This window comes from Oenanthe melanoleuca, chromosome 10 (genome assembly GCF_029582105.1).
Source record: "Oenanthe melanoleuca isolate GR-GAL-2019-014 chromosome 10, OMel1.0, whole genome shotgun sequence".
NCBI lineage: Eukaryota > Metazoa > Chordata > Aves > Passeriformes > Muscicapidae > Oenanthe > Oenanthe melanoleuca.
Genome location: NC_079344.1, coordinates 2912081 through 2935905, shown reverse-complemented (window position 1 = coordinate 2935905; position 23825 = coordinate 2912081). Strand labels below are relative to the sequence as shown.

The window sequence follows — 23825 nt, the reverse complement described above, 5'->3', positions numbered from 1 at the left end:
GTAAATTTTGTAGGTGGATGTGGGTTTTTCCTGTGAGAATGAAGTACATAAAAATTATTTTCTCTTGTAAACAACAGAATTATCTGATTATTTTAGTATGATATTAACAGAAAGTCCTCAACTATTTTTATAGCATAAAAACCAAAATTTTAAACTGCCTAACTCTACTTTTTCAAAAGCAGGCAAGACAGAATTTTAAAGGAGAAATGCCCAACATTTTAATTAACTGCTCCAAGCTGATATTTTATGCTTACATGGTTATAGAGTTTCATTGCAAAATGACCCAGGATGCACTCACTTCTTCACAATGTGAAGAAAAATTTATTCCAAAAATTACCCTCCTCCTCCTCCTCTACATTTTTATTATGCTAAATAGAATAGTTACTATTATTTCTCATGTGCTAAATCAATATTATTTTCACAACACCCTTAATGGCTCCCTTTTATTAAGGGCATTCCCCAGAACACATCTTCTCTGTGAAAACCACATTCTAAACATTTCTCAAACCATGCTGGTAAAGTATGAAATTCAGATATGACGTACAGGACAACCAATTTTACACTGATAGATACCATTTAACAGAGATGGTAAAGAGTTCTTCAACACAATCACATGTTTACTAAACAGCAAGATGAGCTCACTACAATATCTATGTGTTTGTGTATCATTAACCTACATCAAAACACATTTAAGCTCTCACTTTGCAAATGCCTCAGTAGGAGCCTTATTTACCCACGTTCCTGAAACAAGTTGTAAAGGCAGTTGTTTCAATATTGGCCATTCTAGGAGCTCTAACTGAACCCAAGTCCCCCACTGCAGCAAGATGGGAACCCTGCTTCAATAAGCATTCTTAGCAGAACCCCTTCAAATTCTCATATATATTGGCACAATAAGCAGGAAGTTCAACAACAACAGAAAAAGAAAATATATTTGCATTTTTCAATGCATTAAAATAATGCAGGACTTCCATTCTTCTCTATTTAAGTTCCTGTGTGTGTGTAAAGGAAGATGAAGAAGCAAAATTTTCCATTTCAGCTATGGATTGTGTTAGAAACAGCATCAAAGGATGAAAATGTGTCTCTGCCAGTCCAGCTGGATGTCATCTAGTCAACTATTATAAAAGCTACTTACTGAAATGAGTGACACAATCACCATTCCTTCAATAACAAAGAATCCTCTCTGAAGCTAAAAAAATTACAACATGGTTGTTTTGCACTTTTACTAAGTGTTCTTGCATTACATCAGCGTTTGCATCAAAGCTGGTAGTGCAAAGAGGAAAGCAAAGCCCATTTTATGAAATGATGTAATCAAGCCTAGCATCTCTCTGGAGTTTTTTTGTTCCTATGGTCACAGTGACATCAGCCTACTCTGCCTATTGAGTAGTGGAGAGCAATGACAGTTTTTCACCTCTGCTCACACATTTCTCTGTTCTTTTCCTCCTGCTTGCACATCCTGACACATTAAGAGCCACTTGCATTTCAATGGGACACAAAACAGCACTTGCCTCAAATCCCTCTCCTCATTCTCCCCCTCAGAGTTTCCGAGGACAACATCAAAACTTGGCTGGAGAAAGTGGAAAGAGGGGAAAGAGAAATCTCAGGCACATCTAAACACTGTAAAGGGGCCATGAATTAACAGTGGATCCCACTCTCTTCCAGTCAGAGCCATATGTTAGGAGCAGCAGACATTTGCCACACACAGAGCTGACCTGCAAAGGTTCTGAAGCTGCCTGTCTGCCCCATGGCCTGTACAATGAGACTGATTATACCAATCTTAAAAAGAACTCAACATCAGCTGAAGAGAAGTCCATTTACTTCCACTGATGTTACATCCCCATTCCAGCCCTGGAATTCCCCATCTAATTAATTCTCCCATCTGAGACACAACATCTAGGCCAGAATACATTACAGAAAATATTTTTACACATGGAAAAAATTTATTTTATTTATTTATTTATTTTTTTTTTTTTACATTTTGTAAATTTTCCTACCAAGAATTTTCTTGGATCTGCCCCGCTGTATAGCACACAAACATGTATTGGGACAGCAGCTGGTATCAAAACTCATCTAAAAAGATGAAAAAATATCCACCATCAAACCAACCAAGCTATTAACCAAACAATCCTCCAATCTCCACGTCTTCTTTCACGTTTTAAACTACTAGAAGAAACTAATAAAGAGAAAATATTTTTTTTTTACTTTTTCATTGAATTAGGTCTTTTGCAAGATTGAAGGAAGTCAACTTTATGGAGCACCTAATGCAAACCATAGACTGAAAAAGTTAAATGCCATATTAGAGAGTTGTGTACATAAGATTATCACAGATTTCTTATATTATCCTCTTCATATATTCTTCAGCTGAAGTCAGAGAAATTATTTCCATGATTTTCTGTAGATGAACTGCCTACTTCAATCCTAGCACTGATTTGCCCTACCCATTAATAAAAAGGAGCACAATCCCCCCACATTTGCTATAATTTTTGAGCAGCTTACCAAGTAACATGCAAAGAAATGAGCAAATATTTTAATGAGTAGAAGTCAAATGCATTAGAATAAAGACATTATAAGTATAAAAACTACAAGTGAGTTTTTATGGACAGAAGGAAAATGTTATGCACACATTAAAATGTATATAGATATCACATGTTTATAGAAGCTGTATGCAACATATAGATAGATTACATCTATACTGCATTTGTGTTGTCTATATGCCTGTGTATTATGGAAATATTTATACAGATAGAAATACACATACTTTTATCTCTAGATGATATAGATCTCTTCACTAACATCACTACCACGATTTTTTTTTCCCATTTGGGACAAGCTGTCAATTTAAAACAGAGAACTATATACATATTTATCCCTAACCCTATGGCAAACCATGTAGTTACAGCCTAAAGGATTTATTTAATGTTTTTCTTACTAGCAGCTGACAGATATCTGACAACACAGAAATGTAACATTTCATTTAATTTCTCCACAGGCTGATTTCACAGAGCCCCAAATGTTTTAGCAGGAGAAAGATATTCTATATTTTTATGGTGGGGGGATGGGAAATTTGTTTGTAACAGAACTATAGCAGAACTATAGATCAAAGTGATTAAAACACAATGACAATAAGTAAGTAACATGTAATTTAAGGAAACTCAACTTTTCAACATAACAGCTTGGCCAATAGCAGAAATTCATCAGAAATAAACTGAGTATGATGGTTACTATTACCTTTAAAGGTAAGTATTTAAGTTCTTTTTGCAATTGTTTGTTAGATTGTATTTTGTCTGAAATGCATATTGTGAGCAAGACAGTTGGAGAATGATGAGTTATGGGCTATTTAGAAAGAACAGAAAGTAAAATACAAAACCATTACTGCCTCATAATATAGACATTACCATAGTCTATAGGGGGGAAAAAAGTATGTTCACCCTGACTACAAGTGACTGAATACTGCTTAAGGACAAATAATTTCCAAGGTTGACCTTTTATTAACACTACCTTTCATTGAAAGAAAAAGAATCCTTTTGTTAGTTAAGACTAAAACTTTATGTTGTCATCTGACTGATGAAGAACCACATATACAGCAACTTAAATATAATTTGTAAATCTCAGCAAAAAATGCCATTCTTCCTGAAAAAATCAAGATGCTCCATAGTAGTACTGGCAGAGCATCTTTACATATGAACAAAATAGAAATGTATCCATTGTGCACACAGGCCAATGTTCAATAGAAAGATTGTCATCCTGCAGAAGTAAAAACCTATTCAAGTCATGAACAGAACTGTGCCTAAACCTTCAACTGAGCAACTGTGTCACTGACTGGAAGGACACTGGGCAGCACAGGAGAGAACCAGCCCCAATTTCAGCAGTCAGAAAACGCATTGGGGGTTACAGCTGGAAGGGAATTGAGTAATAGGCTGGAGACAAAACACTGCAACTGAGCATAAACAGAGTTTCAAGTACTACAGTTACAGCATTATGATACTAAATCGAAAAAAGAGAGGGCATTGCTGTTTTAAAAAAAACTTCCATGTAACAAAATTGCAGCAGTGCCTGGCAAAATGAACCCTGATCTTCAACAAGGTACATCTGTGATGTAAGTTAATTGGAATATTTCCTGCTGAGACACAAACTGAAACAGAAAAACCCACTGTAATAGGAGAGTGGGATGCCTACAAAGATGAGAAAACAAAATCTCTTTGTCGTCTTTCAATCTCTTTTCAGGCACTCATCCACCAAAGATGTCAAACAGATAATACAGCAACACAGTGGAAAGGAATAGCACATGCTAACCTCCTGCTCTGTAACTCTGCCTTCCATGTGGGGCATCATAAGGATTGAATTACAGTTTAAACCTTAAATGGAACAGAAAAGCTTTTAATACACTATGGAAAACAATAAACTAATTAACACTCAAGCAGATGTGAGGACACAGTGCAGATCATCATTGCAATATCATTTACAAAAGTCATAAATAGCTTCAGCAAAGAGCCAGCTGAGACATTGAATAGGATAGCCAGATTTTCCTGATGTCTGGTGCTGCTCAGGGCAGACCAAGTATTTCAGAACAAAAAACCTAGAATGGGGATTCCAAACTGTCCTCATGATTTGCACTGTGCTTCTCAATCTGTAGAGGTTTTTCCAGATAAAAATTCTAGATTAAAATGGACATTTTTTCATCTCTAAATCACAGCTCTGCAATTACTCGTGTAACAGGGTAAAGACTGGCTTGGTCCATCTGCTGCCTGCTGCACTGTGGTCCCTTCCCCATCCCCTTTAGCTCTACTTAGGTTCTCCAGAAGCTGATGCTCTGGAAATTGAATATGGGAAGAAAAACTTTAATTATGTCTTATATTGCCATTTATGATTTTCCTGTCAGAAAACAAACTGAGTGTTTAGGTCAGATGGGACAGCAAATTCCCAGTCTCAGGCAAAGCTGGATTTCTCTGCAGCAAGTCTCTCCTCCTGCACATCCTGCACATGGTACATCTGAGCTGAACACACTGTCCACACATCCAGCACTTCTCTGCATCTCTAGAGGAACTGACTCCAACTGCATGTCCCATGGCTTGATTAGAGGCACTGCAGGAATTCCCAGGCAATCCCCCAAGGACTTTACAAAGCATCCAGACAAGAACCAGCCTCACATGAGTTCCAGACACAGAAACCCACAGAAGCCCAGAGAACAAATCAGCCTTCTTTGGTAAAGGCTGAACTCCCAAAGAACTGACATGGCTCCAGAAGGGAAAAATTAACATTCTAAGGATATCAAAATCTTCACAACAGAAATGGAAAAATTCACATTATTCACATGTATTACAATGCTAATTTATTAGTTTTAATTTCTCTATAATTTAGAAGCTTTTGTGCGTGCTTACTAAGAGAAGAAAATAAAATCACTTTTTCTCAATAGCTTCATCCTCAAAAATAAATAATTCAAGGCTGTCAATATTCTCCAGATCCTTTGGAAATTCTCACTCTAGTTAAATGTTATTTTATTGCTGAAGCAGATATTGACCAATATTCCAAGACAGAGTGACCTCCCTATTCAGATCATCCCCATCTCCCTAATAAAAACATTTCCCAACCACAGGAAGGCAATTCTTGCAGAAGGGAAAAAACCCTACCATCTTTCATAAGGGATTTTTTTGTAAGTTGTCAGCTTAAGGGTGTACATCTGTGTACCACAGACTTTTATGAATACTGTCAATGCCACAGTAAAAACAAAATTCTGCTTCTATAACTGCATGATCCATCTGAGACATCAAAAATAAATCATTATTTAAATTCTGTGACCTGCTTATAGGGGCAAAACAAACATTATAAATAATATTAGCCAAAGACACAAATTCACTGACTCCCTGCATTGTGAACTGAACAGGGGAATGTTATCTAAGGAATAAACACTGAAGAAATGTCTGGGGAGAAACTAAACTTAACTGCAATCATTCTTCCCTAAAATATTTTAATGTCTCCAGAGGACCAGGGAAAAAAAAACTTTTAAATTTTAACTTGAAACAATATTTTTTGCTGAACTTTTGTAAACTCTTATGGACTTCCAGCAGAGCAGCTGCAGGGTTTTTACACCTCCCACACCACATGCACCCTCATGGTTTTAGCTACATTTCCTGTCTCTGTTTGCTTTCCTAACAAAGGTTTGCAAATTATTTCCAAACAAAATAGCAGAGAAGTGTCTGGGAGCTCAATTAAGACACTTGTCCCTGAATGAATGAAGACAGCAAAGAGTAGTAACATGGAAATTTGTGCTTGGAGAGGGCCAGGATTTACTCCATTGGTAATCCTGTCCCCCATGGACTATTCCAAATGCACAATTGGAGCAAATGGAGCAGCTTGCAGGCTCAAAATCTACCTGAGCAATGCTTCTCTTGACCTTGCAGGCACTGCCAGACCCAGCTGAGGGCTGTAAGCACTCCCATCCAAAAATGCTGCAGTGCTGCCTGACCTGGGCAGGTCACATAGAGCAGGGTACTGGAAACTGCAGATACATGTGCAATTCAGCTGGCTGATTGTAAGCACATAAGGTTTCCTTTGGAAGAGCCCTGCAGGAGTGAGGTTTTCAGCAATGAGCACTGCTGAACCCTTGAACCAGATAATTAGCATAATGTAGATTCTCTCTCTATATATATATATCTATAAAGTGACACATTCTTTACATTTTTATATTATTTTCTCAAAATTTCAGTCTAGATTTCTTAAAATCAGTTTTAAACAACATTTAGTTACTGCAACATATTTTAGAACTAATACAATGTCATAAGAAGAAAAGGTCAAAAGATTTTTAGGAACTCTTTAAGAAATCAAAGAGCCCTTGATGCTGTTCCATTGATCAGAAAACCACCAATATCTGGTATATGCTGCTCACAGATAACTGGATTTCCCCCTATTATTCTCTCCATGCAGTGTGCCAATGGACAGATGGCAGCAAGGTACAAAATACATAATGGACACAGATCAGCTGCATGATAAGGAACTTGTATATTTTTCAAGTGTATCCAGGTTTATGTCAAGAACAAGCTCTTAGAAAAATCAACTATATTTACAAGTGTTTATAAATAAAGGAAGCATGTATTAGCATATTCCCATATACTTTCATAAATTAATTTTTCTTACACAGAAGGGGAAGGAATTTTTTTCCTTGGGTTTTCTTCAATTGCAGCCATAATTTGCCACATTGAAAAAGGAAGGTGAAACATGCAAATGGAGAAACATTCATGTAATGCTGTGCAAGAATGAAGAAGAAAAAGGGCCAACAGCTACAGAGCTGCACACAGCAGAAGGCTCCACATTGTCCTGCAAGAGGCTTACAGTGGTCCCAGGCTTTTATGCCCATGAAGAGCAGTAGCTTGTGATTTACAACATGAACAAACTCATGCCATAAGACATTTCCTCTGAAAATAACATCCACAGATTTCCTTACTCATCCAGTTAGGCACATGGAATGATGTGCACACTTAAAAAGATTTTGTCTTGATTTTTCCATTCAGTGCAATGAGCACAGGAATACAAAGCAAAGCCTGTGTCAGGAGCAGGAGCACTGTGGGAGCAGCATCTCTCTGCCTCTCTCTTTGGGAGCAGCAGTTTCTGGAGTTATTTGCTTCAGTACCTGAAGAAACAGCTTAGCTCATCAATCAAAAGCACATTCTCAGACACCCACAGCAAAACCACCCCCACACACTGTAGGCAAAATGTGTATGTGTACCAAGAGAAAAAAAATAATGATTTCTGACAGATGAGCAAGCTTTTTAGAAAAATAAGTCTGTTACCATTTAATTATTGAATTTGTACAGCATCTTTAACTACCCAGTTACACAGACTGCTGTAGTACACTAGATTGAAAATTCAGTAAATTCTGTTTCAAACTCCCAGCCTAAGGCACTGCATGACGAAATTATTCTTGTTTGAATAATAAAATTAATTTTTAAATTAACTGGATGACATACCAAACCAGAATTTATTTTCAAAACCTATGGAAGATTTTGAAACCCACAGAAAAGGGGATAGTAAAGGGACTCAGTCATAAATTTATAGTTATTTATTTGAAATATTTGTTTTCCACTGCTACAAATACATTTTACAACTATTTTTGTACAGTATCCTTTCAGAAAGCTACAGTATTAGGGCTTGCATTCTGCAGCTGCTTTAATTTAGATTTTTTCCTTGGATATCTGTTGAATTCAATTCTCACTTAGCCTTAACTATCACATTTCATTCTCCAATACATGGAATCTCCTATACCAAAGCTGATTGCCTTTCAGAAAGGCATTTCATCAAACTCAGCAGCTCTTTTTACAGGAAAAAACACACCAACACAATTAGAAAACCTTTTGTTCTCAGTATTTGAAATTCTTTTGGATTGTATAATCTGGCCTATTGAAAAAGATAAACTATTCAAACTGAGTCTTAATGTATCCACTCAAAACATGGAACATCTATGAAACATGCACCATTAATTTTGTCCTAAACAATTTTCTACATAACTATTTACTCTGTTATGTAGAACACAACCCAAACTGGATGTGACATCTGCCATCTTATAGCTGTAGACCATTAATAGCATTTCTGATTAGACAGAAGTACATATTCCTCAGATAAAGCTGTACCCAATCATCCAAGTCAAGCTACTTTGGACTTCCTAACGTGTAGAAAAGTGAAATATTGCTGCCAAAAAAAACATTCATCAGAACTATGATAAAAAATGGTGGGAAAGGCAGCATGCTGGAACTTTTAACAACCCTACTGCTTCTCATAATTGGGAAGAAATTAAAATTATACCAGTGATTTAAGGGGAAAAGAAGGCTTTTACCCCTGATGAACTGTGAGCATTTTTTTACTGTCTTATTTCTCTTAATCTGGGAAATGTGTAGTGACTGTGCTCATCAGCAGGTGTCTGGCTATGTCTTCTTACCCTTCCACCCTTCTGACACAAGACTGCTGCTTCCTTTCATCAAAGTCATTTTATCTCTGCATCTTGTGCCTTAATGACTACATAGAATTATTGTACAGCTGCTAATATGTATAATTTTGAAAGAAAAAAAAGCCTGTATTAGTAACAAATCTCAGAACTGGCACTGCTGAGGTTGTTCATGGCTTTGGAGAGGTGGGGGATGAAAGATTTTGCTGATGTTTGCACTTGGGTAGCATTGAAGCATGAAACAAAAAATGGTTCATGAAATGTGTATTAGTTCCTCCACAGCACTGGAAAATAACACTACTGCCTTCCCAAATTACACATAAAAATAAAGAACCCTCCATGATGGCTGCTTTCTGCAGAGCTCACATAAATGGCTTCTAGCTGTCACTGTCTGGCCCAAAGCTTAATTCCACTGAGCTGCTGAGAATAAAAGAGAGTGATTAAAGGAATACAGGATCACTTCCAATACTGGTTTTGTGGCATACAATATCATAGATCAGCATCCCTAATGTATTCTGGAGCTGCAGTATGTGTCTGCCATGCCCCAACTCAGAAATCTGGCTGACAGGCTTTAGTTCTGGGTTTGTCTGTATAGTTGGAGACTGTTGGTTTCATGTAAAGCTGCACTGATCTGATTTTAATGCCTCCCAGCACAGAAAGTGCTGGATCTGGCTTCCAGTGCTGAGCTGCAGGAGCAGGTTGAATATGCAATTGTGCTGAGTATATCAAAGACTATTTTCCCTTTCTGTCACTCTCTCTTATATATAGACAAAGTAACTTTTATTATTTGAAGATGTCTTCTTGATTATGAAATCCTAAAGATTGTAACTTTCACTTTACAATCTAGGCAATGATGGGAACATATTAGTTAACTCTAAAAAACCATAATAAAGCAACCTTTCTTTGGATAATCTATTAATTCATTTTATGACAAAACAAGTAGCACAGCTATTTGTAGAGTTCCACAGTAAGCTTCACTTAAAGCAGACAGTTGTAAATTTCTAATTAAAGTGAAAAAACTCTCTGCACTCCATATCTGCTTCATATTTTGCTTTTAATAAAAGGAACTGCAGCATATATACCTTCTGAAGCAAAATAAGTGAAAAAATGAATAAAGCAATTTGAGAAGGTCTCAAGAAAGAAAGAAGTGCTATTGATTTTATTAGGGAGAGGTACAGAGAGATGCCACTAATGTAAGTAGGGACAGGTGAAGCTCTTGGGTTCCAGTCCAAATCTCTCAAATCCAATGCTCTAAACAAGAGTCCAAACTCTAAATTTAGGTGTCTAAAATAAAAATGGCCTAAGGGGTCAACAGTCTGTATCGCCCAGTTTATTTAAAAAACTGTATAATTACTCAATTGTGTGAATGAAAAATCCCAACCCAAATCACAAAGCTCATGCTCTAAGTTCAAGGGCCCAGGTTTAACATATTTGCTGTATTCTATGCACTGATTTTCCCTAAAGTTAAAACTTTTGCCTCAGACACAGGAGTTTCTTTGCTCATAGTATTCTGAATATCAAAACCCCTCTTCACTTGCCATGGGCAGTTGATTATCACATGTATTAAGCAGCTGTTCCCTTCAGTTTTTACAAATTTGGCAATTGTCTTCTACACACTCCCTTACTTCCCCTGCCCCAGTTAAGTGACCTATCAAAGGGAAGAAGAAAGTGCAATTCAGAATCTGAGTGTTAATCCTCTAAGTATTTAGTAGAGTTGAGAATGATTGTGCTGCCAGAAGATGCAATGACAGGTTAATAGGAGTTGAGAACCATTTGATTTTAAAGGGCCATCTAAAAAATTTTTTTTTACTCTCCTTTCTTCTGCATCTTTGAGAAGTTTTTAAGAGAACCACAAAATACACACACTCTACCTCAGACTGAGGAGAGATGTGCTGTTAATATTCCATGCCTGCACTTCAAGCACCTGATATATCCATCAAGATGGTGATTATCATAACATCATTTTGCAAATGCTCTTCGTGGGCAGGAAATAATAACAAGAGATCTTAGTCGATGAGGCAATAACCACACAGGCACTCAGCAGGAACCCAGCTGCCCTTTCAGTGCCAGGTCTGCAGCAACAAAAAAAACCTCACACAGTTTGTACAATAACATTCACTGCCCTGTAGAAACAGAGATTGTGATGGTTCAATTATGTCTTGCACCTGTGAGGTTATTTTCACCCCAGGTCATATATGAATGCAATAATGATCAACTACATTGCAAACCCTCACTGTTAATGATCTTTATATTAAACCACATATGTGAGAGAAGGAAATAGACCCCCACCAAATAAAAAATATCCAGCCAGAACAAAATATCCACCTAGAACAAATAGAGCAAACCCAAATTCAAAGAAAACACATACTAAAGAGCATAAAAAAAAAAAAATCCTGCATCATTCCAGAGCTCCACTACACACTGCATCCCTCTGCAATCCCTGCTGCAAGCCTAGGACAGACAGGTGAAAGAAAAAGGAGGGACCTATGGAAAAAGCTTTCACTGACCAGCAGGAACAGAAACCATCCTGTTCTACATGTACTTGCACACATAATACATGCACACACACACATAAGTACAAGTATTTATTCTACCCTAACAGTGTGGAATAAATACACAGGGGATTATGTGTGGCAAACACCTTTCTCCACCACAGATACAGGGAAGGCTTGCCATCTAGAATGTGTATTATCTTTGCATGAAGGTTGATATTTTACATCCCCAAGTGTTCCTGACCCCTTTTCTCTAATTGATTAAGTGAAAAATAAATATTAAAAATATTAAGACACTTCTTTCAGTTCTGCCACAGAAGTAGAAAAAACTGCCCAAGAAGTGCATTATAATTTCCTTCCAAGTCAAACAGCAGAAGTGCTTTAGATTAGAACTGTGGCAAGCTCAGATTTTGCTACAATTCCTTGGCTTCAGTCAGCAGCACAGCTCCTGGAGCTGGCTGAAACCTTGCCATCAAATTTGATACTCAGCAGCAGAAAGGATGCTAAACCAACAGAAGAAATAATCAGGCTCCATATTGTTTTCTCCTGGGAACACTGGACATGCTGAAAACCCTCTGATTAAAACAGATCAGCAGAACCAAAGGCTACAGAAACACTACAAGGAAAGAACATGAGATGAGTATCTGCTCCTGGAAAGGCCCATGGCATGAGAAAATAAGAAGTTTCCTCATCTCTGAAGCTGTTCTTCATATTCCAAATGCTTTCTCCCCAACATATCCTGAAGCATAAAAAAAACCAGCCAGAGAAAGTGCTCTGCTGCTTGTACAGTGCAACTTAAGGAAGCCCATTAACACTTCTTTCAAATTTATAAGCACCTTAGTAACTGAAAAAAAATTAGGGACAGCCAACAGTGAGATTTATAAGTGATTCTTTTCGACCTTGACTGCCCCCAAAAGCTTGAGAAAGCATCCAGCTGGACTCCTGACTCTGAAAAGTGAGTCCACTCTCCCATTAACCATGTAGGAAGCATCAGAGAAAAAGGCCATCAACACAATATAAAGGAATAATCAAAGTTTGCAATAAGAACAAAGACATTTGCTTGCCACTATTAAGTCACCCTAATTTTTTCAAATTTTACCTGAATGTTTCTACACTCAGAGTCAATAGGGGAGCCTTTTGCATCATTAAAGGACTGCAGCACCACCTGAAATTTATCATATCAAGCTGTCAAGTACTGCAGAATGTGAAAATTCTCACATTATGTGAAGCCTTCACATAGAGTAAACCTTGAAATTGTCATGTGAGATGCAAAAAGACAGTCATCTGCTGTCCCTCCTGTTCTAGCACCAATCCACATTTGGATTCCTTTTGAAGCAAGCAAACTTAGAAACTCTGTGTGAAAGTATGCTGCAAAGGCAAGATACTCACATTAGTGAAGGCCAGAGACTATGACAATGAGGATGTCATATGGAAAACACAGCCTAACAGATTTAAAAAAGAAACACTAATCTAAAACTAAAGTTCACAATTAATAATAAAAAAATTTAGGAATCCATTGAAGGAAATCAAAGAATTAATTTTTATTTCAAGATTTCTATTTCATGTATCATGGAAAGAAGCAGGCAGGAGTATAAAAACCTGAACAAAGAAAGAGCATCTTATTCTCCTGGGAGTTCATTTTGTGCTCTAACTGGTGAAAAGCCTCTTTAAAAAGGTTATAAATACCATATTAATTTCATTAGGAAAGCTCCCATGGCATATTAATTTCACTTCTGGCTCTGTTATTGCATCCCTTTACATGCATAAAATCTTAGAGGTAATTTCATTAACAGCAAAGACCTGAGAAAGGCAACTAAAATACTTTAAACAGATTGGTGACAATTCAGCTAGAAAGCATGCAAGCTTACCCTAATTCCCTTCCAATTAACACCACCCCAACACACAAGAGCTGGCAGGCTCTGCTGCTGAAGTTATCTTATCCCCAAGGTCTCTGAATTTGCAAAGACTGCATGAACAGCTCTCAAAAGATTAATGACCTGCTCCTTTATTGAAGGCAGATACTCATCTTCAGTGATCACATATGAGCTCTGCAGCTAGGCATGAAATGCAGCAGCTGTCCTGGCTTATTCTGCAAAGAAAGAAGACTTTTTTCCCCAAGCACTTGCTGCCCTGGGCACTGGACTACTCTGGACATGTGAAATACTCCAAGTGCCAACAGGAGCAATGGCAGCAGCAGCCTGACTTTGCACACAAAGCTCTGAAGTTACCCCAGGTCTCAGCAAAGCCACCAGGAGCTTTCCAAATTTATAATATGCAAGAAGATAGAAAACAAGTCCTAGCAAAAAATATTTCACAGAACACATCCATAACTCTTCAACTACCTTTTCCACAATCTTTTCTTTCAAAAGTACTGAAAGCCCCTAATAACTGTGTACAGATAGTTTTATTTCTACAGCTACTGCATTTCATTTGCTTTGTAACTTAAGCCAGAAGATCAAACAAGGGTCACACTTTGCATGAACAGCTGTGCAGACAGGGAAGTTCCACTTTGGTGTTTCCACCTTCTCAAGACTCAGTGAACCCTTGTCTGCAGGGCTCATTATCTCAAATTACAAAATTAACACCAGGCTAAGCTTATCATGGTATGGCAATAAGAACAAATAAGATAACTACAAGATGCTGTAATGAGAGTTTGACTTCTAGACATTTTTCTACCTAGATCTCAGGATTTTACTCTACAGCATTGAATCACTTTTAAAATTAGCTGCTCTTAAGACCACAAAATACACAATAGTGATAAAGTTACAGGTTTTGTGAAAATCTATTCTTTTTTTCTTCCTCTCCCTAAATATAATATATTTTCCATAGCCATATCCAAGGAATATATGGCTTGGAGATAAAATATCACCAGAAATCACACCTATGTGGCAAACTATTTTATATAGTTACATTTCACCCCATGTTATAAGTGAAAATACTGACATGGCATCGTTTCAAACAGCTCAAAATAGATTTTTTTTCATAGATATTAGTCATGAGACACATTTTAAAATATCTGGGCCTTAATGTGCAGCTCTCTGCAGACAGTAAAAGAATCTTACAGGTTTTAACAGAGTAATGGTAATAGCAGCAAGCTAAACCCACTTGTTGTCCATCCACTCTTTTAGTATCCATTGATAAGTCTCAGACCCAGAAGAAAAAAGCACAGAAAACATATATAGACATGTTATTGTAACCTCTTTAGAAAATAATTGGGGCAAAGCCAGTCATAGGACAATGTCTACCCAAAATGTACAGTAAAATTATGTGTTCCCCCAGTCTTTATCTCACAAAAATAAAGCAACTTTTTATGGAAGTAAACTTTATTATGAAATCCAAAAAAAGTTATTTCACATGTTTCTTTCTCTAAAGATACATTTAATGACAACCAAAAGGTTTCAGAGATATCTTCCCTCATGAGTACATACCTCTCTATTTATACTGGATAGGAAAATATTTTATCTTAAATATGAGAGGCATGTGGAATGAAACTAGCTCTTGAAGGGGCCATTTCTCATGTAAAGCATATTTTAGGAGACAAAACTGGGGGAAGGAAAATGATAACAGCTCAGTTTCTCAAATTCTGTATCAAAGAAAATCAAGGGATTCTCAGGTAGATGCAAACATGTCATCACTCCAGACTGAGCCACTGTTTGCCACATCCTCCTCTGCCAACCACAGGGATCTTCCCTCTGCAAGGTGAAGGAGCTGGGAACAGGATTTGGGATGGAGAGGGAAAAAAGGATGTAGCCCAGAGAGAGATTTATTGTTACAAACTGCACAGCTCTAGATTGATGATGCTGCTCTTTCTCTGCATGGGCTTTTATCTGTCAATGTCAGAGGAAATTTTGAACAATTCAGGATTATAAAAATGTAAACTGTGTTGCCCAGGAGACAACACTGATCTCTACACGGGGTTTCTTCAAGAGAACCTTCATATAACATTTTTTCACAGCCTTTTGTTTCCTCTTGCCAAGAAAAGGCATCCTTTCAATAATCCTGATTAAATTCTGCTTTGAGCATTTACAGGCTGACTATACACTAATGAATATCTTTGTATTTCCTGCCCAAAACTCTTATGCAGTCCTTATCTGCTAAGCATGGAATGCCAGAGCAGAGAGATACAAGTGAGACTAAACACAGTGAGAGAAATCTGAGAGAGGAAACCAGCAAAGCAGCTCTGGGTGCCTCAGAAAAGGAGCACTACAAGTGCAAGCAACATTTCCTACTTCGTTTGAAACACTCTCTTGAGGAACTGAGCACTGAACTGAACCACAAACATTTAAGAAAACTTCAATTATAAACATAGATGTGAGTTCTGCATAGCTGAGGTTCATAGGCATTAATATAAAGAAACCTGAAATAATAAACTGTCTATTGCTAATAAATACTTGTCTTTATAGTTCTCATTAGCCACTAAGACACTCCCAACTACAAGGCTCAAAAATTCCTTCTTTAACATGGGTCTACTTTCAATGCAGAAGAAACACTGAAAAAAGTCCAGTAATAGAATATCCTGAGATATCAAAACTATACAAGATAAGAAGCTGTGAGAGTAGCTCACAGGGCCTCAAATCTCTGTGGAAAATGTCACTAAAACCTGGAACTGCCACCCTGAATGACTTGACATTGGCATGTCTTCCCATGGTTTTATTTTGAACCTTGCTTTTTTTGACTGCTGAAAAACCAAACATGAAACACCAACATTATGAAATTAACCTGAACATCCAGAATTTAAATGAAAAATCATAGCAGCTGAAATGGTTTATATCAATCTTCCTGTAAATGTGTGGCACTCAGGGTAAATAAAAAGGATACTACTTTTCAATGGCAGTTTCTTACCAGCAAACAGCCTCAACTTAGCAAAGTCCAAACAGTGTTTCAACCTGTTTTTATTTAACTTTATCCTTGTGCTTTCTCCATAATGTTACTCTCTGTTTGCTCTGAAGGGAAGCTTGTCTCCAGCCTTAACTCAGCTGTGCTTAGCAGAACAGATGAACACACTTCACTCTCTGAATCTTTCCCACCTGTGAGCTTTATCTGCAGGTTGTATGTTCTGTCATTCTTTCTGCTGAAATTACATGAAGCTGCCTTTCCTTTAAACCACTTGTACTCTTCAAAGATGACCAAGAGTTACTTAGAAGGACATGGAGGTGATTTCATTGCTTCACACTTAATTACAGCTTGTTAAATCAATGCTTTATTGACACTAAACCAATCCTGTCTATAAAAGTTCCTTCACACTACCTCAGAAACACTGCAGGCAATATAAGTGCTTGCACAGAAATTTAGTCAGTATATAGCCAGACAGATACATCTGGGTTCACCCCTCCATGTCCTTGCTCTGCAATTTCCAACAGGGTGTAAGTACCACAGAGTTACTAATCAGCAACAGTGAAATGACTCATTCCAACCAGAGACAGAGCAATGTAAGCCTGGCACTGCTTCTTGCTGCAATAGATCTCAAAAGAGATGAGAAAAGCTAAGCCAGTAAAGATATTAGTGTCATATGATGTTATTTCTCATTCTTGTACTCAAGATTTGTGTAGTTCAGGTCAGAAAAAACCCTTTACAAAGTCAGGCTCCCAAATTAAAGTTCTCTCAGTACTGTGCTGTGTCTATGTAGGCACAAACTGTGGGACACAGTCACAGCCCTTCTTTGCTTGAAGAGTGCTTTAGAAGGAAATTACAGTTATTGACTGTTTAGAAAGTAGCTACAATGGAAAAAAAGTTAAGTGATTTGAAAACAAACACCAGCTCTGTAAGAAAGGCCTCCTACCCCAGTGCCCTTGCTCTTGGGACTAGAAGTCATCTGTGGGATGACTGAATCAGTCACTCATGCATTTAATGTTCCAGCAGCACCAGCACAACCACCTGAGCCCAGCCTGCTGGGTAACACAAAGGAATTCATTCAGTGTGTTTTTCAGTCACAAATAGAACATCAGCAGAGTTTCATTCCTGCTCATAGGTGCTGAAACATAAAAGACACAAAACCAGAGAAGAATTTTCCATTCAGATTTCCTAATAGGCAGTGATTATTTTACCAGTTTCTATGGCACTATCACCATGGCAGCTGGCCATTTTAATCAAAGGCATTCAAACACATTTCTGATAACATCACAGCATTACATCTCCTGGTCACAGGCAGCAGCAGCCACTTTGTACATTTCCATAGGACAGAGGCCACTAATGTCAGCAGACATCAAGATTAGAAATGTGATATTTCCAGCATCTAACTAAAGAACAAGTTCTCAGTGTTCCTTACTCTGATTCTGAAAACAATAATGGAAATATAACCATTATGACCAAAATGAGAATCAAAATTCTTCCACAGCTTGCTCAGTTTCTACATGGGTTCTGCCCCTTCTTTGATTAACTACTCAATGCAAATGATTACTCAGCAGATCCTAAGAGAATGAAAAAAATAAAAAAAATCACTGCAGAGAAGTGAGTACATGCAAAACAGTGATGGATAAAAATATCTACATCACCCTTGGTACAAAACCCCCATACTTCATTCTGTGCACAGGCTAAATTGAAGTATTGCATACAAGACTGAAATCATGAGCAGAGAGCTCAGGGTTCTGACCAAAGGTATTTTCAATGTACAATGGGGAGAATTCTAATTTTACTAAATATATCATGAAGCATTTGCAAATATGCTCTGTCTGAAAAATGCTCAGCAAGTATTGCAAAATACTTCCAGCAACAGCAATCCTTCATGTCATCTATGAAATACATAAGAAAATACATTTTAAAACTAACTCACAGCAAATTCATACTTTTGTCCTGAGATTTCTGGGGTTTTTTAACTGAAAGTATATTTCAAAAGGTTGAAATAAATGAAATAAATGAATTTATAAACCCTTTTAATAAAAGCTAATAAGCAAGCTGAACAAATTCTCTGTTTCAAGCCAAAAGCTTTTCAAAGGGCCCATTCAAGAGATATTAAAAAAATACAGATAATGTCAATAATCCACAGTAAAACACTACAGCAAAGCACTATGACTAAAAATCACTGGTGTAACAGCATCCTAAAATAGACAACACCAACCTCCAAATAGAAGAACAAGAAACTTAAGGAAACTGAGAATGAGACTTGAAATACATCACAACTAGCTTTGTCTTTTTAAACCACTTCAATCCAGAAATAATCACAGAAACAGTGATGTCAGGAGAATCATCATATCTCTGGTACCTCCATGCTTGTCAGATTTAAGACTTTTCCTCCCCTGGGTCAGTACTTGGGCAAGGACAACAAAAAAACTTAGAAAATATTCAACAGTGAAAGTGTTGTACTGTTACATTTACATGTATATACTAATTAATCAGCCCTTAAAATAAAACCAGTCAATTACCATCTAGGATTTGAGAACAGCTCTGCCATCTGACTCAGCTTCTCTGTTTTGGGTCATGGTCTGCCTTAGGAAAACAATAAAGAAATACAGGAAAATGCAATATAATATCCATGCAATATTTGTACTACACCTCACTGGTAAACTACTTTTGTAAAAGTCTATACAGCTGAATTTTCTGACCATCTAAGCAGTCAGGTTAATCTCCCAGGTTTTTTCATTGGCACAACCTGATTCAGCTGTTTAGGAGGTCCACACATCATTTAGCTCCATGCTTTAGTCTAAAGATCTGTGAATGCTTGTATAGTCATATCAATGATAAATGAAGCAGCAGAATACAAAATCATCAACAACAACAAAGCCTTTTCTCTTTTCAGTCCTCAATAAGAGTTGTATCTGTATTTTAAGCTTACCATTTGCTTAAGTAAAAGTTGATGTTTAATCTTGCTTAATCTGAATCCCAAGATATGTTATAAAATTGGAGTCAAAATGAGCTTCAGATTTCATCATGTTTTTGAAATGCAGAAAATATTAAACAGAAGGAGACTTCATTAAAAAACTGCAAGATGTGAGGTGTAGACTATCTGGAAACAAACATCCTGCTAGTTCCCTTAGTCCTTTCCTTCTCTCAGGTCCAACTTTCTCTCCTCTATAACTCAATATATAATTGTGCCTTGCCAGTGTTCTTCTCCTCTACAGAGGGTCACTGTGTCTGAAGGCAAAATAACAGTACGTGACAGCAAACATGTGATATATACATTTTTTAAGTTCTTGAGTTTATGCAGTAGACAACAAATTTAATAAAAACATTTTCCCCCCTCAAACAACACAGATACAATACCAGTGAACTCCTACAAGACTCTAAATGATCTGCAAACACCACAGGGATTATATTTAAACCATACAGTTTTAATTTAAATTATCTGTACTATGTATAGTACTGATTAAAACATAATTCCCTAATTTTAAAATAAGTAACACAAAGGGCAACTATGGCAACAATTAGCATAATAGTGGTAGGGCTGGTCCCATCAGTCAGTATTCATACCTGCCTCTGAATTTCCTCACTGAATTTCCTCACCTGGAGGCCCATCCACTGAATGGCAATAAGAGAGATGAGTGAAAATGCAGAGTTAGGATTGTTAGGGAAGGACTAAGAACCTTTCTACCTGCTCATTACACACTGCCTTGGAGTCTGCAACATTCACCCACCATCACCACTACAGAAATTTGTATTGATTAAACCAAGACTAAAATCCTCTAGAATCCATTGGCAATAAAAAAACCAAACCAACAAGCCAACCTTTTCCAAGACCAGATACATTATGATTAAGCAAACAATACAAACAAATTTTGCACTATACATACACAAAAATATGACTCTGTAAGACCTGATCCCTACCTGGTCTCATCCCATTAACAGTTATATTATATCTGAATTAAGCTGTCCTGAAGATGACTGAGTTTCTTGTAAAAACTAAGGCATGAGGATGCAGTATCACAAAAAACCAGATCCCCAAGGTGCCATTGCCACCCCACAATTAATGCTGTGTGGGCACAGAGGTTCTGGACCCCACACCAACGTTGCAGCTTCAGCAAAAGCATCCAGAGAAAGTGTTCCAGAGGCTGGGAGGCACTGATATTCATCTAGATTCCAGATTCAAATGGGAAAAGTCCAGCTTGCCCCTGTGTGAGCAGCACAGCAATACCAGGGGAAAACCAGGCCTCCATCTATAGAAGGGAGACCATTTAGTCAGTCCACACCAGCAGCTGAAAACAGAGCCAGATCCAGCCTCACCAGCTAACACATTCATATTTTAAAAGCAGATTGTAAATAACAAAACACTCTTCCCATCAACAGCAGTTTCAATTCCAGAAGCTTAATGCAAATTGCTTTAAATCTGTGCCATAGCAACCTTTACTAAATTCAATGTCATCTGTAAGGATTGAGTTAAAATAAAATGTGGGCCAAATTTATCAGATATTAGTTCCCTTTGATACAGAGTGTCAGAACACTGACTCTGTATCATCCTAGATATATGGTATGAGTTGCATATGTTGCATCCAGCAACATATTTTAAACCAGGCCTTTCAAAAATACTTCCCCTGATCATCAGTTCTGAGTATTTGTCTGAGATGGTGAAGGTTAAATGGAAAGTGTGAAAGGTTTCTTTCTGTTTACATTAAATTTATATCCATATGCTAGAAAATGCAGCACTATTCAGGCCTAGGGAGAGAAGCCTCAGGAGTTAATTAAAATGACAGTGTTTTAGCTGGTCGATTTAAAGGCACATCCAAGGGACAGCAGAAGAGCCATTCCCTGTGGCTGTGGGAGCTGTGTATGCCCATGCAGCCAGGAATATCAGTGTGTGGAGACACTGACCAGCAACGAGGAGCCTGCTGTGGCAGAACTACAGCAAAAGTAGCCAACAATTTATTCTTTTATTTTCAGCACTGGCTTATAGGGCACACTGCATCCTTATGTCAGATAGGTGCCAAACGAGTCCTCAGAAAGCTCAGAACAGACACAACCTCCAGGGTAAGCACAGGGGTAGTGAGCTTTCTCAATTTAGATTATGTAAGGTCGTGTGCCTCACTGCATTATGTTTTATATACATTATATCTCACCCTGTGAACGCCTATGAGCGTTGTTCACAAATCCGAGCAGATATCCTTTCCTAGCTGTTCCACAAGGAGAACAAATTACATACGTACATCTAATAGTCATCAAATGAGGTCAATCCCCCCGAACGTCCTGGCACGGTCCAAGAAACACAGAAGGACATACCAGCTGCCCGGATCGGCCTCCTGCCCGAGAGCACCGACCCGCCCGGGCAGGAGCCGCGAACGCGGCGGCGAAGCGAGTCTGCAATGCAGAAAGGCTGCCCGGAGCTCATCAATGAGCCGGGCGGGGGCAGAGCCCAGAGCCCAGAGATCAGCCCGCATCCTCGGCACGGCAGAGTCCAGAGATCAGCCCGCATCCCCGGCACGGCAGAGCCCAGAGCCCAGCCTGCATCCCCGGCACGGCAGAGCCCAGAGCCCAGCCTGCATCCCCGGCACGGCAGAGTCCAGAGATCAGCCCGCATCCCCGGCACGGCAGAGCCCAGAGATCAGCCCGCATCCCCGGCACGGCAGAGCCCAGAGATCAGCCTGCATCCCCGGCACGGCAGAGCCCAGAGCCCAGAGATCAGCCCGCATCCTCGGCACGGCAGAGTCCAGAGATCAGCCCGCATCCCCGGCACGGCAGAGCCCAGAGATCAGCCTGCATCCCCGGCACGGCAGAGCCCAGAGCCCAGCCTGCATCCCCGCATCCCCGGCACGGCAGAGCCCAGAGCCCAGCCTGCATCCCCGCATCCCCGGCACGGCAGAGCCCAGAGATCAGCCTGCATCCCCGCATCCCCGGCACGGCAGAGCCCAGAGCCCGGCCCGCATCCCCGGCACGGCAGAGCCCAGAGATCAGCCCGCATCCCCGGCACGGCAGAGCCCAGAGCCCAGCCTGCATCCCCGGCACGGCAGAGCGAAGAGATCAGCCTGCATCCCCGGCACGGCAGAGCCCAGAGATCAGCCTGCATCCCCGCATCCCCGGCACGGCAGAGCCCAGAGCCCAGCCTGCATCCCCGGCACGGCAGAGCCCAGAGATCAGCCTGCATCCCCGGCACGGCAGAGCGAAGAGATCAGCCTGCATCCCCGCATCCCCGGCACGGCAGAGCCCAGAGCCCAGCCTACATCCCCGCATCCCCGGCACGGCAGAGCCCAGAGATCAGCCTGCATCCCCGCATCCCCGGCACGGCAGAGTCCAAAGCTCGGCCCGCATCCCCGGCACGGCAGCGACGCTCCGGGCGGGCGGCGCTTCTCCCCGGGCTCTGCGCTCCCGGCAGCTCTGCTCTCCCCAGCTCTGCTCTCCCCAGCTCTGCTCTCCCCAGCTCTGCTCTCCCCCAGCTCCGCTCTCCCCAGCTCTGCTCTCCCCAGCTCTGCTCTCCCCCGGCTCTGCTCTCCCCAGCTCCGCTCTCCCCAGCTCTGCTCTCCCCAGCTCTGCTCTCCCCCGGCTCTGCTCTCCCCGGGCAAGGGCACGGCGGGGCCGGGCCCACCTGTGCCACCGCGCCCGGACACCCGCAGCCCCTACCTGCTCCCGCCGCTCCTCCCGCAATGCCTCGCTACCCGAGCTCCATCTTCCTCCGGCCGGGAGGGGAAAGGGGGAACTGGGGAAGGGGGGAGGGAGTCACCCCAGCGCTGCCGTCCCCCCGCCCGCAGACGGCACCGGGAGATGGAGAGCGGGACCCACCTCCCGCCGCCGCCTCCTTCCCATGAAGTCACCGGCCGCAGGGCCCTCCCTCCTTCCCTTCCCTTCCCCGGCTGCCCGCAGCGGCCCGGGGAGCCGCGCTCCGCCCCGCTCCGCCCCCGCGGCAGCGGCGCCGGGCCGGGCCCCGGTACAGCACCGAGCCACCGGCACAGCCCCCCGGTACAGCACCGAGCCACCGGCACAGCCCCCCGGTACAGCACCGATCACCGGGCACAGCCCCCCGGTACAGCACCGAGCCACCGGCACAGCCCCCCGGTACAGCACCGGGCACAGCACCGAGCCACCGGGCACAGCCCCCCGGTACAGCACCGAGCCACCGGCACAGCCCCCCGGTACAGCACCGATCACCGGGCACAGCCCCCCGGTACAGCACCGGGCACAGCACCGAGCCACCGGGCACAGCCCCCCGGTACAGCACCGAGCCACCGGCACAGCCCCCCGGTACAGCACCGAGCCACCGGCACAGCCCACGAACACCGGGCACAGCCCCCCGGTACAGCACCGAGCCACCGGCACAGCCCCCCGATCACCGGGCACAGCCCCCCGATCACCGGGCACAGCCCCCCGAACACCGGGCACAGCCCCCCGGTGCAGCACCGAGCCACGGCACTGCCCCCCGAACACAGCCCCGAACACCGGGCACAGTCTCCCAGCACGGCACAGACACCCGGCCCATCCCTGCCCGACCCCCCGGGCACGGCCCATCCCTGCCCGACCCCCCGGCACATCCCTGCCCGACCCTCCGCCTT

At 41.0% G+C, this 23825-nt stretch overlaps 1 protein-coding gene across 2 annotated transcripts in view; it reads right to left on the bottom strand.

The window, feature by feature from the left end:
• Positions 1-23150, bottom strand: part of OTUD7A (OTU deubiquitinase 7A) — a 77420-nt gene extending 54270 nt beyond the window's left edge. Inside the window, exon 1 of one of the 2 annotated variants that reach the window (XM_056499541.1) lies at positions 22900-23150. The gene's annotated coding sequence lies outside the window, so the exon portion shown is untranslated. The remainder of the gene's footprint in view (positions 1-22899) is intronic. The other variant, XM_056499543.1, reaches the window with a different exon arrangement.
• Positions 23151-23825: the final 675 nt, after the last annotated feature.